This window comes from Pan paniscus, chromosome 12 (assembly GCF_029289425.2).
Source record: "Pan paniscus chromosome 12, NHGRI_mPanPan1-v2.0_pri, whole genome shotgun sequence".
Lineage (NCBI taxonomy): Eukaryota > Metazoa > Chordata > Mammalia > Primates > Hominidae > Pan > Pan paniscus.
This window is the reverse complement of record NC_073261.2, coordinates 88,250,851-88,267,147: the sequence shown is the minus strand read 5'-3', so window position 1 is coordinate 88,267,147 and position 16,297 is coordinate 88,250,851. Positions and strand designations below refer to the sequence as shown.

Genomic DNA, 16,297 nt, shown 5'->3' with positions numbered 1-16,297 from the left:
CCAAGTTATCATTTTTTTGTTTGAAATGTGGACATTTTTTCTGAAGACACATCAGCACTTTGGATGCTGAGGCTGAGGGAAGTGTTATCTCATTATCTTTTCAATCTAAGAATCATAGATCTAAGGGCAGTGAATTTTGGCTGGGTAACCCTTTTTCCAAAGAAAGCATATGCACGAGCTCAATGCGTTGATTTAAAACCAGAAGTGCTTTGATTCAAGTTAAGTAGGAGGCCAGAGCTTGGCCTGATCAGCAACTGTACCTGTCCATGCCCACCCCATCCCACAGCCCCCACCCAAGAGCCTTCCTTGAAGAGGTTCTATAGAGCATAGCTTGAAAATCAGGTCTGTCAAATATGTCTGGAACTAGTTGCCAGAAGATCAGGGTGCCAGATGAACCTTCTGCAAAACGATGGAGCTTGGGGAAGCGCCACAGTCCCACTGTGCCTGGTTTCCTTATCTAGTAACACAACTCTCCTTTTCTGCTGGCCCCAAGGAGCTATAATGAGAATGACTATGGAATAGAGAGGAAAGTGTGTTGATAAGCCCATGTGTGGGGGTTATAGCTCATAATAGCTGTTATTTTAAACAACTTCATTGATGTAATTCACATACCATACAATTCACTCATTGAAAGTGTACAATTCAATGGTTTTAGTATATTAACAGAGTTGTATGAACATCGCATTCAATATCAAAATGCTTTCATCACACCAGAAAGAAACCCCATACTCATTGGCAGTCACTCCCCATTTCTCCCCAGCCCACACACAGCCCCAGGCAACCACCAATCTACCTTTTATCTGCATAGATTTGCTTATTCTAGATATTTTGTATAAATGGAATCATGTAATACATAATTCTTTGTAACAAATTTTTTAAATTTAGCATAATATTTTCAAGATTTATCACTATTTTATTTCTTTTTATTGCAAAATAATATTCCATTTCAGGGATACACCCCACTTTGTTTATCCATCTACCAGTCATGAACATTTGGGTTGTTTCCATATTTTGGCTGTGATGAATAATGCTGCTATGAATCTTCATGTACAAGGGTGTTTTTTTGTTTGTGTTTGTGTTTGTTTTTGTGGACATGTGTTCTTATTTATCTTGGGTGCATACCTGGGAGTAGAACTGCTGAGTCATGCAGTAGCTCTGGGTTTAACCTTTTGAGGATTTACTAGGCTGTTTTCCAAAACAGTTGCACCATTTCCCATTCCCACCAGCAATGTATGAGGGTTCTAATTTCTCCACATCTTGATCAATATTTGCTATTACCCATCTTTTTGACCTGCCTTTTTGTACTCACCATGCTACTGAGTGCAAAGTAGTATCTCCTTGTGATTTTGATTTGCATTTTCCTGATGGCTAGTGATGTTCAGCATCTTTTCATGTGTTCATAATGGGTCTTTACTTTTTAAGATAATGGCAGGAAATTTAACAGAGAAAAGTATCAACATAGATAGAACTCCACAAGCACCAATCGTTTTCTATGTGTCAAATGTACTTCTCACTTGAAGACTGGAAAATATTTTTGCTTAAATTATGACAACTGTCTGTCTCCTCCAGTATCCACCCCTCCTTCCCAAATCACCTAACGCCATTACTATGTTTCAAATTGGGCCAAACTCTAATGCAAGAAAGATGTTTTCTTCATTATTCTGAAAAACAAATGAGCTCCAAGACCTAGCCAGTAACTCACTTTCTCAACAAATGCCAACATACCAGATCATCCAAATGGCACAAGACTGCCACTCCTCACAACCCTGGAGGGCAGGATTCACATGGCAGTCTATGTGCCTAGCATCCATGGGAGGCAGGCCCCCCACAACACACCTTTATTGGACTGCATCCCTGTGAGTAGTTCTTTGGTCAATCATGGGAGTGGTTTTGCACTGGCCCAGTGGGCATCTACATGGTGGCCAGGTAGGGTGTACGGGCAGAGTTAGACTGGCTTCATGGATCTGTTCTGTTTACCTCACCATTGATTTAACAGGCTTGCCTAGAGGAGTGGCTACCCCAACATCTACAGAAAGTACTTCCTCAGTCACAACTAGTTACTGATGACAGCTCTGTACAGTGATTAGGAGCAACAGCTAGCACTGACTCTTTGATCAAGGAGTCTTGATCAAAGCCCTTCCCCATCTTCTGCAAGCTCCATGATCTTACAAAGATTCCTTTATGCTTCTGGATCTTAGTTTCCTCGTCTGTGAAACAGTGTGGTTGATAATACATTGCTCAAAGAGTTGTTGTGAAAATTAAGGCAACAATGTATATAAAACATTTAGCAGAGTGCTTAGTACATAGTAGGTCCACAGCTGGTGTTTTTATTATTTTTATTACCAGCAGCCCACTATTCACAAGGATTTCTGGCTTCCAAGTCTTCATATTAACTGTTCCCTTTGTCCAGAATGCTGTTTCATACACTTTTCCCAGGTAATTCCTACTAATCCTCTAACCTGGCTTATAGGGACCCCTCCCGGAACACTCCCTTCCCTCTACTCCCAAGAGTAGGTGCCCCACATATGAGCTCACAAGCTCCAGATGGTCCATATCACCCTGTCTCCAATTGCCTGTGTGCTTGTCTGCACCAGCCAGCAGACACTGGGCTCCCGCAGTTGGTGGGAACTCCATCAATATTTGTCCTCGTTTTGCCTGTCCCTGAATCTGAGTAGCAGCCTCTTTGCCATCCTCAATGCCTCCTTCAAAGGAAAAGAATCTAATATTTTCTGAGTGTTCACCGTGTGCCAGTAATTTCCCTATGTTAGTTCATTAATTTGCCTAATAGAAGATTGGGTGAGGTAGGCATTTCCCTGTTTTTAGGATAAGGAATCAGTGGCTCAGGGGGTTAATTAACTGAATTAACTAACCACAGTTTGCCTAAGGTCTCACAGGCACAGGGCTGAGGCTGGCACCCAGAGTCAGTGTTTTTGCACCACATCCACAGAGTTTTGCCCTGTCTTCCTTACAATTCAGTCCCAATTCAGCTACAGGGATCCACAAGCTCACTCAACTACTTTCTCTCTTTCTTTCTTTCCTTCCTTCCTTTATTTTTCTTTCTTTCCTTCTTTCTTTCCTTCTTCCTTTCTTGCTCTCTTGCTTTCTCTTTTCTTTCTTTCTGTCTCTTTCTTTTTTATTTGACTTATAAGCTACAAACATTTATTTCTCATAGTCTGGAAGCTGGACGTCTGAGATCAGGGTGCCAGCAAAGTCGTGTCCTGGTGAGGGTGCTCCTCCAGCTCGCAGACTGCTACCTTCTCCCTGTGCCCTCATAGGGTGAAGGCACCTCAGCTACTTCTTGTTTGCTGTTATCGGCTGCCTGAAAGAATACATTTTTCCCTCGTATGGTTTATTATAAAAACACCCAATACTTTACTAAAATGTGCTCCATCTGTCTAGCTGGTTTGGGATGTTTAGGAGGAGTCAGGGACAAATCCTCCCTGGGGGCCTTTCCCAGGGAGTGCTGAAGTCTGGTAGTCAGAGACGGGTCCTCTGGGGAATCAGAGGAAAGGTGGAGGTTTGGCAGGGAACAGCAGACAATGGCTGTGGTTGTGCCTCTCGCTGATGGTTTCCTGAGAGGCTTTGCAGTTTGAGCTGTTACACATCTGCTCTGGGTCAGTGTCCCCAGACCTTCTCTGTGCTGCCCCAGCCCTGCCAGCAGGCAGGCCTATTCACGAGGAATCACATGGGATTGTAAACCCCTGGGGCTTGGAGGCACCTCTCCTCCTCATGCGGAGACTGTCATAAAGGTGGCTGCTTCCAGGGAAAGGCTGTGGCTGTACACGAGGACTCATTTTGCTGTCAAAATGAAGAACTCCAGAAGCGCACATGTATTTGGCAGTGCATCTGCTATTCGCCAGCATCTGTTTTGTGCAACATGATTGTTAATGAACTGAAAAGGATCCTGCTGCTGCTGCTGCTGCTGTTATTTTGAGGACACAGGAAGCAAAATCAGGAATTCATTTGTTCCTTAGTTTGTTCAACAAATCTGTACTGAGCACCTCCTCTTTGCAAAGTAAAGAAGAGAAAAAAATGAGATGAGGTTATGGTCTGGGACCTCTAGACAAGTGTTGGGGGAAAGGCTGTATTTGTGAGTAACTGTCGTATCTGTGCATCTCATGCACATTGAGCACTCAACAAAGGAAGGGACCCAGCTACAGCAAATCGGTCTGCATCGAGGAGGTGAAGAGTAGAATCTCCGCAGGCCAGCAAGCAACAAAAAGCACTCCAGGTGGAGGGAAAAGCATTAACAAACGTGGAGAAGGGAAAGCAGAACATATGAGAGAATTGCAAGTGTTTTCTTTTTGACTGAAACAAAATTATATGAAGGAAGGAAATAATTCTGGCAATGCAATTGGAGCAGGATCCTAAGGGCCTTGAATGTCACACTAAGAAGTTTGCAAGCCACCAAATAGCTTAAGTAAATGATAGAGTGTCCTGACTGGGACTATATTTCAGAAAGATAAATTTGCAAACAGCATACAAGATGGACAATGGTCAAGGTGGGAGAGAATAAAACCAAATATAACAGAATCTGATAAGAGGCTTGCATCAATCAGCATAGACTTAATTATATTATAGTAACAGACAACCCTCAAATCATAGCAGCTGAAACAATAAGGGTTTATTTCTTGCTCACGCTATATGTCACTTGTGAGTTGGCTAGAGGCTCTGCTCTTCATACCCTCTCTCCCAAATCCAAAGTGTCAAAGAAGCTAGGATTGCAAATACTGCCAGATGCTTTGACAGAAGGGAAGTTACCTCATACCGTATACGAAAATGAACTCAAAATGGATCAAAGATCTAAATTTAAGAGCCTAAATTATAAAACTACTAGAAAAAAACATAGGGGTAAAGCTTCATGACCTTGGATTTAGCAATGGATTTTTAGACATGACATCAAAAGTACAAGCAATCAAAGAAAAAATAAATAAATGTTAGACCTCAACAAAATTGAATACTTTTGTGCTTCAAAGAACACCATCAAGAAAGTGAATAGACAACCCAAGGAATAGGAGAAAATATTGACAAATCATATCTGATAAAGGACTTGTACCTAGAATATATAAAGAACTCTTATAAGTCAATAACAAAAAGCCAAATAACCCAATTTGAAAATAGACAAAAAAACTGAACAAGTATTTCTCCATAGAAGATACACAAATGGCCAATAAGCACATGAAAAGATGTCCAACATCATTAGTCATCACGTAAACACATGCCAAAACCATAATGATATAGCCACTTCACAACCAATAACAGGGCTGTAGTTTTAAAAAGTCAAATAATAACAAGTGTTGGTGAGGATGTGAAAGTATTGAAACCTTCATACACTGCTGGTGGAAATATAAAATGGCACCATCACTTTGGAAAACAGTCTAACAGCTCATCAAAAATGTAATCATAGACTTTCCATTTGGTCTAGCAAATCCACTCCTAGTTATATACCCGAGAGAAATGAAAACAGGACAAGGCATGGTGGCTCGTGCATGTAATCCAAGCATTTCAGGAGGCCAAGGCAGGCAGATCACTTGAGGTCAGGAGTTTGAGACCAGCCTAGCCAATATGGCAAAACCCCATCTCTACTAAAATACAAAAATTAACCAGGCATGGTGGTGTGTGCCTGTAATCCCAGCTACTCAGGAGACTAAGGCAAGAGAATCGCTTGAACCCAGGAGGCGGAGGTTGTGGTGAGCCAAGATTGCGCCACTGCACTATAGCTTGAGCAACAGAGTGAGACTCCGTCTCAAAAAAAAAAAAAAAAAGGAATAAAAACAGGTCTACACAAAAACTTGTATGTGAATGTTCACAATGGCATTATTCATAATAGCTAAAAAGAACCCAAATGTCCAACAGCTGATGAATAAACAAAATGTGGTATATATGCACAATGGTATTTTATTTGGTCATAAAAAAGAATGAAGTACTGATACATACTACAACATAGATGAACCTTGAAAACAAGTGAAAGAAGCCAGTCACAAAAAAAGCGCATATTATATGATTCCATTTATATAAAATGTCCAGAATAAACAAATACATACAGATGAAAGTAGATTAGCTTAGGGCTGAGGGGGATGGGGAGATTGGAGGGAGACAGCTAATGTGTACAGAGCTTCTTTTTGAGTTGATGAACTATTCTTAAGTTCATTGTGGTGATGGTTGCACCACTTCATGGATATATTAAAGCCATTGAATTATACTCTTTAAGTGGGTGAATGGTATGGCATGTGAATTATATCTTAATAAAGCTATTACAAAAAATGGAAGTGAACATTGCCTTAGAGCACTTAATGTTCCTAAAAAAAAAAATGGCTTCCAATTTCATCTAGCTGAATTGTATATTAGGCATCCTTATATCCCACAGAAGGACCAGAAGTGCATGCCTGGCCTTTCCTCGTTTCTGTACACATAAGAAGAGTAAGCAAAATGTTTGCACTACCTCTGACTTCAGCCAATACCCAGGGCCTTACTGAGGGTCCACCCATTATACTCATTGGACTCCTAAGGATGTCTGTTGTCCTGGATGAAGAATGTAACAGGGCATTTTTGGTGGCTTATCAAAAGCTGCTATTCCCAACACCCACTGCTTGGTACAGAACTCTGGAGGAAAGAGATGGGAAATGTTAATGGGGCTCAAGATGCTTCTAAGGAGGAAATGGACCATGACCTGCAGCTTTTCCCTTAAGGAAACCAATGTTATTAGATTCTTTGTAATATACTGAGCTTTAACAGATGTTCTCAGTCAAGAAAGGACACCAATTAGAATCTCAACAGGTGTGAAAGGAGTCTAGAACAAAGACTGGCTCAGGGGCAGGCCCTTGGCTGTGGTAGAGGGAATAGTAGAGACCATCCAGGTGTCCCTCATGGTCCCAAGACAGGAGCAAGCAGGATGGTAAAGAACACTCACGGACTTAGGTGTCTATACGGTGGAAAGCCTCCTAAGAAGGACAATCTAGAATTCCTGCCCAGAGCACACAATAAAGATACTGTATAAAATGGTATGACTGAGGCACAGCTTTGTTTGCTGGTTCAGGATATTTAGACCTCATGCTTAACTAAAACCCTGCCAGCAAGCAATTCTCCAATGCCAGTTTTAATGAGATATCACCTGTTAATTCTGTAAAGATAATTATCTTCAGTTGAATTTAAGATTAGCATTGTGATATTACTGGAAGCAGCATGAAATGTATATCTACCTTCATTATTTCTGGAAGAGAAATTGCAGATAGAAAAAAACTTTTTATTGCCATAATCACTGCAGTTGTTTATTGAATGACAGCAAGTCAGTACTTACACAGGCAGGCTATCCACATCGTATGGGCCCCTGTATTAGTCCATTCTCGCATTGCTTTAAAAAAAATACCTAAGATTAGCCGGGCGCTGTGGCTCACGCCTGTAATCCCAGAACTTTGGGAGGCCGAGGTGGGTGGATCACCTGAGGTTGGGAGTTTGCGACCAGCCTGACCAACATGGAGAAACCCTGTCTTTGCTAAAAATACAAAATTAGCTGGGCCTGGTGGCATATATCTGCAATCCCAGCTACTCAGGAGGCTGAGGCAGGAGAATTGCTTGAACTTAGGAGGCAGAGGTTGTGGTGAGACGAGATTGTGCCATTGCACTCCAGCCCGGGCAACAAGAGCGAAACTCTGTCTCAAAAAAAAAAACAAAAAAACAAAAAACAAAAAACAAAAACCTAAGATTGAATAATTCATAGAAAAGTAAGGTTTAATCGGCTTGAGGTTCTGCAGGCTATACAGGAAGCATAGTGGCTTCTGCTTCTGGGAAGGCCTCAGGCAACTTACAGTCATGGCGGAATACAAAGGAGGAGCAGCATAAGGAGCAGGAAAGTGGGAGGGAAGTGCTACACACTTTTAAACAACCAGATCTGCTGATAACACACTCACTCACTATCCTGAGAACAGCACCAAGGAGATGGTGCTAAACCATTTATGAAGGATGCACCCCCATGGTCCAATCACCTCCCACCAGGCCCCACCTCCAACACTGAGGATTAAAATTCAACATGAGATTTGGGTGGGGACACAGATCCAAACCCTGTCAGCCCCCAACATAAACATGGTTCTGTCTGCTTCAGGGAAGATCCTTTTGCATGTTCCATAGCTTGTTCTCAAACTGCCCATATGATAACTCAATTAATCTCCACTTTTCCATTTTCAAACACCCAAGAAACCTAAATCTGAAATTGTTATTTGACCTCATGATCGTAAACACAAGCACTAACACTGAAATCATGAGATCATATCTAAGGATCTTCTACAGCAAAGGTAGGAAATTTTTCTGTAAAGTGCCAGATGGTAATTATTTTAGGCTTCATGGGCTATACATTTTCTGTCACAACTACTCAACTCTGCACCATAAGACATTATGTAAACACGTAGGCATGGTTGTGTTCCAGTAAAACTTGTTTTACAAATAAACAGGTGGTGAGCCAAAGTTAGTCCAAGGGCCATAGCTGGCTGAGCTCTGTCTAGAACACCCTTAAATTGCCTTAAATTTTATATAGTAGTCTACCCTTATCCACAAGGAGTATGTTCCAAGACCCCCAGTGGATGCCTGAAACCTTGGATACTACGCAGTCCTATATATACTATACATACTGTTTTTTCTGTATGTACATACCTATGTTAAAGTTTGAGGTATGACAACAAAACCAGCACAGATTTCTTCTTCCCTCTCCACAATTTCACAGATAGAAGGTTGGTTCTCACTACAGATCCTAGCAACCTCAGCATATAATTGTTTTTCTTTCCTTATTAACTCAAGGACTTTTACCTTTTCACTTAAAGGAAACACTCTACCACTTTACAACATCTCTTTGGCATATCTGAATTGCCAGCGTCAGTACTCTTGTACTTTGGGGCCATTATTAAGTGAAATAAGGGTTACTTGGACTCAAGCATTGTGACACCATGACAGTCAAGATGTGGCTACTAGTTAAGTGGTGAATACATTGTGAATATGCTGGACAAAGAGACAATTCACATCCTGGGCAGGACAGAGCAGGATGGCTCAAGATTTCATCACACTACTCAGAACTGCATGCAATTTCAAACTTATTGTTTATTTCTGGCATTTTCCATTTAATATTTTCAGACCATGGGTAACTAAAGCCACAAAAAGAAAAAGCACAGTTAATGGGGGACTACTGTATTATAATTAAAATACAAACATAAAATTGTAAAATTATCTTACAGAACTCTTGAACTTTTGAGAAGGTGGATCTAGGGACTTGTTTGAGAAGTGCTTGCCTGAGGAAGCCAGAATATGGATACACACCAGGAGAGGAGAACTTTGACACAGTTTGTGAGGCAAAGTACATACTGTGAAAATGACCTCAGATGGCCCCTGAGGATAAAGGTTTGAATTTGCTATGCCTGTGGCCCCCGTTGGGTCTAGTGTAATGTCTTAGCAACAGAGGGTGCTCAATAAATGACAGTCAAATGGATCAAGTAAAAATCAACAGAGGACTTCCAGTTTAAGCTCTTACATGTAAAGAGCTTGGAAGTCATCACTCCTGTCTTCACAATGAAAAAAAAGCTGAACAAATGAAAAATCAACAACTTTTTTTGGAACCATCAGAGAAGTGAAATTGCAGGGTAAATCGCCCATCCCATAATCTGGAGAGACTGGTGAATACGGAAAATCACAGCCGAGATAAGCTTACCTGAAGCAGAAGCCACTAGAGCCAGTAACTGGGAACATTTTGATGGTAATTTTGAAGAATTGATGGAGGCAGAGTGTGGACTACTTAAGGTTTAAAAACCCTGGGGGCCCAGCCTTGGGGTGGCAGTATGGATATGCAGGCTTTCCTGGTTTTTACCTCAAGGATCTCCAGCAGGTCCTCACAGTGCAGAATGAAGGAAAAATCTCTAGTAGTGGAGGGTAAACAATAGGGGAATACAACAGGGGAAAAGTAACAGAGGGGAACCATGCCCAGGGCATCTTCATAACAAACGCCTGTGCTCTAAGAGAAAGCACTTTACCAGAGCCCTGTCTGGTCTAGGGGAAGAGAAATTAGCCAGTTCTAATCCCCTCTGGGTTTCTTGTCTCATAGAAGGAAAGGGAAAGGGCTAGGAATGCTTCTGAAGGTCACAGTCCGGAGATTCAGGCCCACTTTCTTACAAGGGGGGATTTAATCTTAAGATTATGCAATGCTTCCCTATTCCCACTCTCCTCATGTCAGCAGGGCTCTAGTATAACAACAGTGCAGTGCAGCAGAGAGAGCTGCACAGCTCAGATTCCATTTAAAAAGGAGTTCTTGGGGAGATGTAAAGACAACAGGAAAGAAGATAAAGGAAAGTGAAGCCTCTGGCACCCACAGCTACAAAAGGCATTAAACACAGCCCAGCTCCTAGCCTGTTACTAGAAAACTTCACTCTAAAAGTCAATTATCTCAGTTTCTTTACCTAGCACATCATGTCTAGCTTTCAACAAAGAACTAAAAGATATACTAAAAGGAAATTTTTTAAAAACACAGGCTAAAGAGACAAAACAAGCATAAGAATAAGGCTTGGTTATAACATAGATTTTGAGATTATCAAATAGGGAATTTAAAATAGCTATGATTAATAAGTTAAAGAATCCAAAGGAAAGTTAGCCAACATACAAGAACAGATGAATAATGCAAACAAGGGATGGGACATCTAAAAAGAATCAAAAGGAAATCTGAGAAATCAAAAATATTGTCATAGAAATGCAGAATGCATTTGATGGGCTCATCATTAGACTGAACACAGTTGAGGGAAAAAATCAATGAGACTGAAGAAATGTCTATAGAAACTTCCCAAAACAAAAATACAAAGAGAAAGAAGGATGAAAAAATATGAAACAGAATACCCAAAAACTGTAGGACAATTACAAAGGGTATAACATATGTGAAATGAAACTGGTGAAAGAAGAAAAAGAAAAGGGAACAGAAGGTATATTTGACATAGTAATAGCTGAGAAATTCCCAAAATTAATGACAAACACCAAATCACAGATCCAGGAAGCTCAGAGAACACTAAACACGTTAAATAGCTAAAAATATATACTTAGGCATATTGCACTGCAGAAAACCAAAGATATGGAGAAAATTTTGAAGGAAAAAAGTTAACCTGTAGAAGAAGAAAGATAAAAATCATATCATGCTTATCTTCAGAAACCATCCAAGAAAGAAGACAGTGGGGTGAAATATTTCAAGTATTGAAAAAAAAAACAAAACACCAACCTACAGTCCTGTATCCAGTGAAATATCCTTCAAAAGTGAAGGATAAATAAGACTTTCTCAGACAAACAAAAAACTGAGGGAATTTGTTGTGAGTAGACTTACCTGTTCAAGACTTGCCTTGCCTTGCCTTCCAAGTGAAGGAAAATTATATAGGTCAGAAACTCAGATCAACATTTTAAAAAGGAAGAGCACCAGAGAAGGAACAAATGAAGAAGAAAGTAACATTCTTCATTTTTCTTATTCTTAACTGATCTAATAGATGACAATTTGTTCAGAGTACTAATAGTAACAATGTACTGGGTGATTATAATGTATGTATAAGTAAAGTAAACAGCAGCAATGTTATAAGGGAAGGAAGGGAAGAACTTTGAATACTCTGTTATAACAAAACTGCACTACCTAGGAAGCAGTATACTATTATTGGAAAGTAGACTTGATCAGTTGTAAATGTATATAGCAAACTCTAGGGTAACTACTAGAAAACAGTTTTTAAGATGTGTGATTGATATGCTAAAAAAATAGAAAAATTTATAGCATTATATCCATATATTAGAAAAGAAGAAAGATCTAAAACCAATCATCTAAGACCCCACATTAGGAAACTTAAAAAAGGAGAGCAATATAAACCTAAAACAAGCATAAAGAGTAAAATAATAAAAATTAGAATAGAAATCATGAAATTGAAAACAAATTAATGGAGAAAACAACAAAACCAAAATCTGGTTCTTTGAAAATGTCTGTAGAACTGATAAACTTCTAGCTTAGCTAACCAAGAGCAAAAAAGAGAAGGCACAGATTACTAACACCAGAAATGAAAGAGGGATCAATACTACTAATCCCATGGACATTTAAATGATACTTTTAAATATGTATGAACAATTCTATGCTCACAAATTTGGTAACTTGGTAGAAATGGACCAATTCTTTGAAAGACACAAACTATTAATACCAAAACTCACACATGAAGAATAGAATATCTGAATAGGGCTATATTTATTAAAGAAATTTAATCAACAATTAATAACTTTCCAAAAAAAGAATGCACCATGCCCAAATGTCACCAATAAATTTTACCATTTTTAAAGAAATAACAATTCCCTGCAAGTTCTTTAAAAAATAAAAGCAGAAGGAACCTTCCTAACTTATTCTATGAGGTCAGCATTACCCTAACACCAAAACCAGATAAACGCATTGTAATGAAGAAAAACTTAGACCAATCAATATCTCTCATGAACATAGATACAAACCTTCCAACAAAATACTAGAAAATCAAATAAAACAATATATAAAAAGAATGATACAATATGCCTGAATGAAATTTAATCCAAGTATGCAAGCTTGGCTTAACATTTTAAAACCAATTAATGTAATTATAACATTAACAACCTAAAGAAGAAAAATCTTATGATCATATCAACAGATGCAGAAAAAGCATCTGAAAAAATTCAATACCCATTCATGATAAAACTGTCAGCTAACTAGAAATAGAGGGAAACGTTCTCAACTTGATAAAGAACAGCTACAAAAAAACCCCACAGCTAACATTTTATGTAATAATGGAAAACTAGATGCTTTCCCACTAAGATCATAAATAAAGCAAGGATGTCTCCTCTCACTGCTCATATTCAAAATCACACTGGAAGTCATAATTTGTGAAATAATAAATAAGGAGATAAACATTATACAAATTATCAAAGAAGAAATAAAGCTGTCTTTTGTTTGCAGATGACATGATTGTCTACATAGAAAATCCCAAAGACTCAACAAGATCAACAACAACAACAACAAACCCTCCTGGAACTAATAAGTGATTATAACAAAGTTTCAGGAAACAAGGTTAATATATAAAAGACAAATCTTTCCTATATACCGTCAATGAACAATTGGAATAAGAAATTAAAAGCACAATACCATTTCCATTAGCACACACACACACAAGGAAATACCTAGGTATAAATCTAACAATATATATACAGGATCTGTGAGGAAAACTATAATATTCTGATGAAATAAATTTTAAAAGATAGAAATAAATTTTAAAAGATCAAAATAAATGATATTTAATCATCTATAAATATCCAAATTTACACATATATAAATTTACAAAATATTTATCTGTAAATTTGGTATTTAAATATTAGAGATATTCTATGTTAATAAACAGGAGGAGTTAATATTGTTAAAACATTGATTATTTTCAACTTAATTTATAGATTCAATGTACTCCAAATCAAAATCCCAGCAACATATTGTGTTGCTATCAACAAACTGCTCCTAAAGTTTATATGGAAAAGCAGAAGTTTATACGGAAAGGCAAAAGACCCATTTATTATTTTATGAATTAGCCACAGAATACAGAAGAAGAATAAGGTAAGAGGACTGACACTACCCAACTTCAAGCTCCAGTAATCAAAATGTCTTGATATTGGAGAAAGTATAGGCAAATAGATTAGAACAGAATAGAGTCCAGAAATAGACCCACACAAATATAGTTAACTAATCCTTGACAAAGGAACAAAGGCAATTCAGTCAATAAAGAATAGTCTTTTCAACAAATGATGTTGGAAAAATTGAACATCCATAAGTAAAAGAAAGAAGAAGGAAGGAAGAAGGAAGGACGGAAGGAGACGGAGGGAGGAGAAGGAGGGAGAAGAAGGAGGGAGAAGAAGGAGGGAGAAGACGGAGGGAGAAGACGGAGGGAGGAGAAGGAGGGAGAAGAAGGAGGGAGAAGAAGGAGGGAGAAGACGGAGGGAGAAGACGGAGGGAGAAGACGGAGGGAGAAGACGGAGGGAGGAGAAGGAGGGAGAAGAAGGAGGGAGGGAGAAGGAAGGTAGGAAGGAAGGAAGGAAGAAAGGAAGGAGCAAAGACCTGAATCAATACCCAACTTAAAAAAAAAAACCATATAGAAGCACATGAAAAGATGCTCAGTATCATGTGTCCTTAGGGAAGTTGCAAATTAAAACAACAGTGAGACACTACACACCTATTAGAAAGGCTAAAATACAAAAAATACTGACAGTACCAAATGCCGGTTAAAACACAGAAAAACAGAAATTGTTGTTTCTTGCCAGTGGGAATGCAAAATCGTACAACCGCTTTGGAAGACCATTTGGCAGCTTCTTCCAAAGCTAAACACAACCTTATCATACGTTCCAGCAATCATGATCCTAGGTTTTTGCCCAGTTGGTTTTAAAATTTATGTCCCCACAAAAACTTACAAATGTTTATAGCAGTTTTTGCAATAAGTAAAATCACAATCACCAAAAACCGGATGGCCTTCAATAGGTGAACGAATTAAAAGGTAGTAGTGGTTGGGCGTGGTGGCTCACGCATCCCAGCACTTTGGGAGGCTGAGGCAGGAGGATCACTTGAGGTTGGGAGTTCAAGACTAGCCTGGCCAACATGCAGAAACCCCGTCTTTACTAAAAATACAAAAATAAACCGGGTGTGGTGGTGCATACCTGTAATCCCAGCTACTCGGGAGGCTGAGGCAGGAGAATCGCTTGAACCCAGGAGGCGGCAGTTGCGGTGACCCAAGGTGGCGCCATTGCACCCCAGCCTGGGCAACAAAAGCGAAACTCCATCTCAAAATAATAATAATAATAATAATAATAATAATAATAAAAAGTAGTGGTATAGCCATACATGGAATGATTTTCTTTTCATAAAAAGAAATGAGCTATGAAGCTATAAAAAGGTATGAAGAAACCTTAAATGCATATTGCTAAGTGAAAGAAGCCAGTCTTAAAAGGTTACATACTGTATCATTCCATCTAGATGGCATTCTGGAATGGCAAAACTATGGAGATAGTAAAAAAAAAAAAAAAAGTCAGTGGTTGCCAGAGGTTGGGAGACAGAAGGGGAAGAGAGATGAATCGGTGAAGCACGGGGGATTTTTAGGGCAATAAATCTCTTCTCTATGATACTGTAATGATGGATATATGACATTATACATTTGTCTAAACCAACAGAACTATACAACACAAAGATGGACTTCAATGTAAACTATGAACTTTAGTTACTAATACTGTATCAGTATTTTTTCATTAACTGCAGCAAATGTTCCACACTAATACACGGTGTTAATAACAGGGAAATAGTAGAACATGTGGGGAGAGGAGGTTCTGTACTATGAGCTCAATTTTTTGGTAAATCTAAAACTGTTCTAAAAAATAAAATCTAATAATCCCTTAAAAATCAACACGGTAAATTGCCACATGTAAGATTCACAGAATAAAAGAATGATTTTACAAAAAGAATGATAAAGATCAAATAGTTTCAGAGCTAGCAGAGGCCTTAGAACTGGTCATCCTCTCACCAAATCTTCACTGGGCAGTTACAGAGTGTCGCTGTCTGCATGAGGCACTGCAAGTATAGTGAAAACTAAGACAGCCCCTGTCACAATATAGTATTAAGGGAAAAAGTTCAAATGATTTCATTTTTGATGTGTGTATGTGAGAGAGAGAGAGAGAAAGAGAGAGAGAATAGAGGTAGGGAGAGAACATTGAGAGGAAGCTCACCAAGACATGAACAGTAGTTATTTCTGGATGGGCTTTTATTTCCTCTTACTAGTTTCTATCATTTTATAGTGTTTCTATGATAAGCATGCTTTGCTACTGTCATAAGAAAATTGAATAATAAAATGTTCCTTTATTCTAATGATGGCACTTCAGAAAATGCTACCAATGAAGTAAATTTGAAGTCAGGATTATGAAAGTAAATGAATTGGAACAGGTGGGTGAGTAGCCGGGACGAGCCATTTCTCACAGGGAAGGTGCACAGCAGGGAGCCCCATGCACTGCATGAAGTGTGTTTGGCAGCCACAGAGGACAGGCTTAGCGGCTCCCTGGTGGATTTCACTCAGTGGCAACAACACTTGACCACCAACAACTATGGCAAGGCAGCTTTGCCATCCTGATAGTTTTTGACACTAATTTCTACTGAGTTTCCTCAAAGAATGTTTCACAGAAAACTAGTTCTCAAAATATTTGTAGGTAGAATTCTATTAAATTAAACAAAACTAACACATTTATAGAAGAACATACCAAAGCATTTATTATTCTA

At 38.9% G+C, this 16,297-nt stretch overlaps 1 pseudogene; it reads left to right on the top strand.

The window, feature by feature from the left end:
• The window catches only part of LOC100989247 (large ribosomal subunit protein uL30-like), a 172,204-nt pseudogene that overhangs the window by 143,542 nt on the left and 12,365 nt on the right, over nt 1-16,297 (top strand).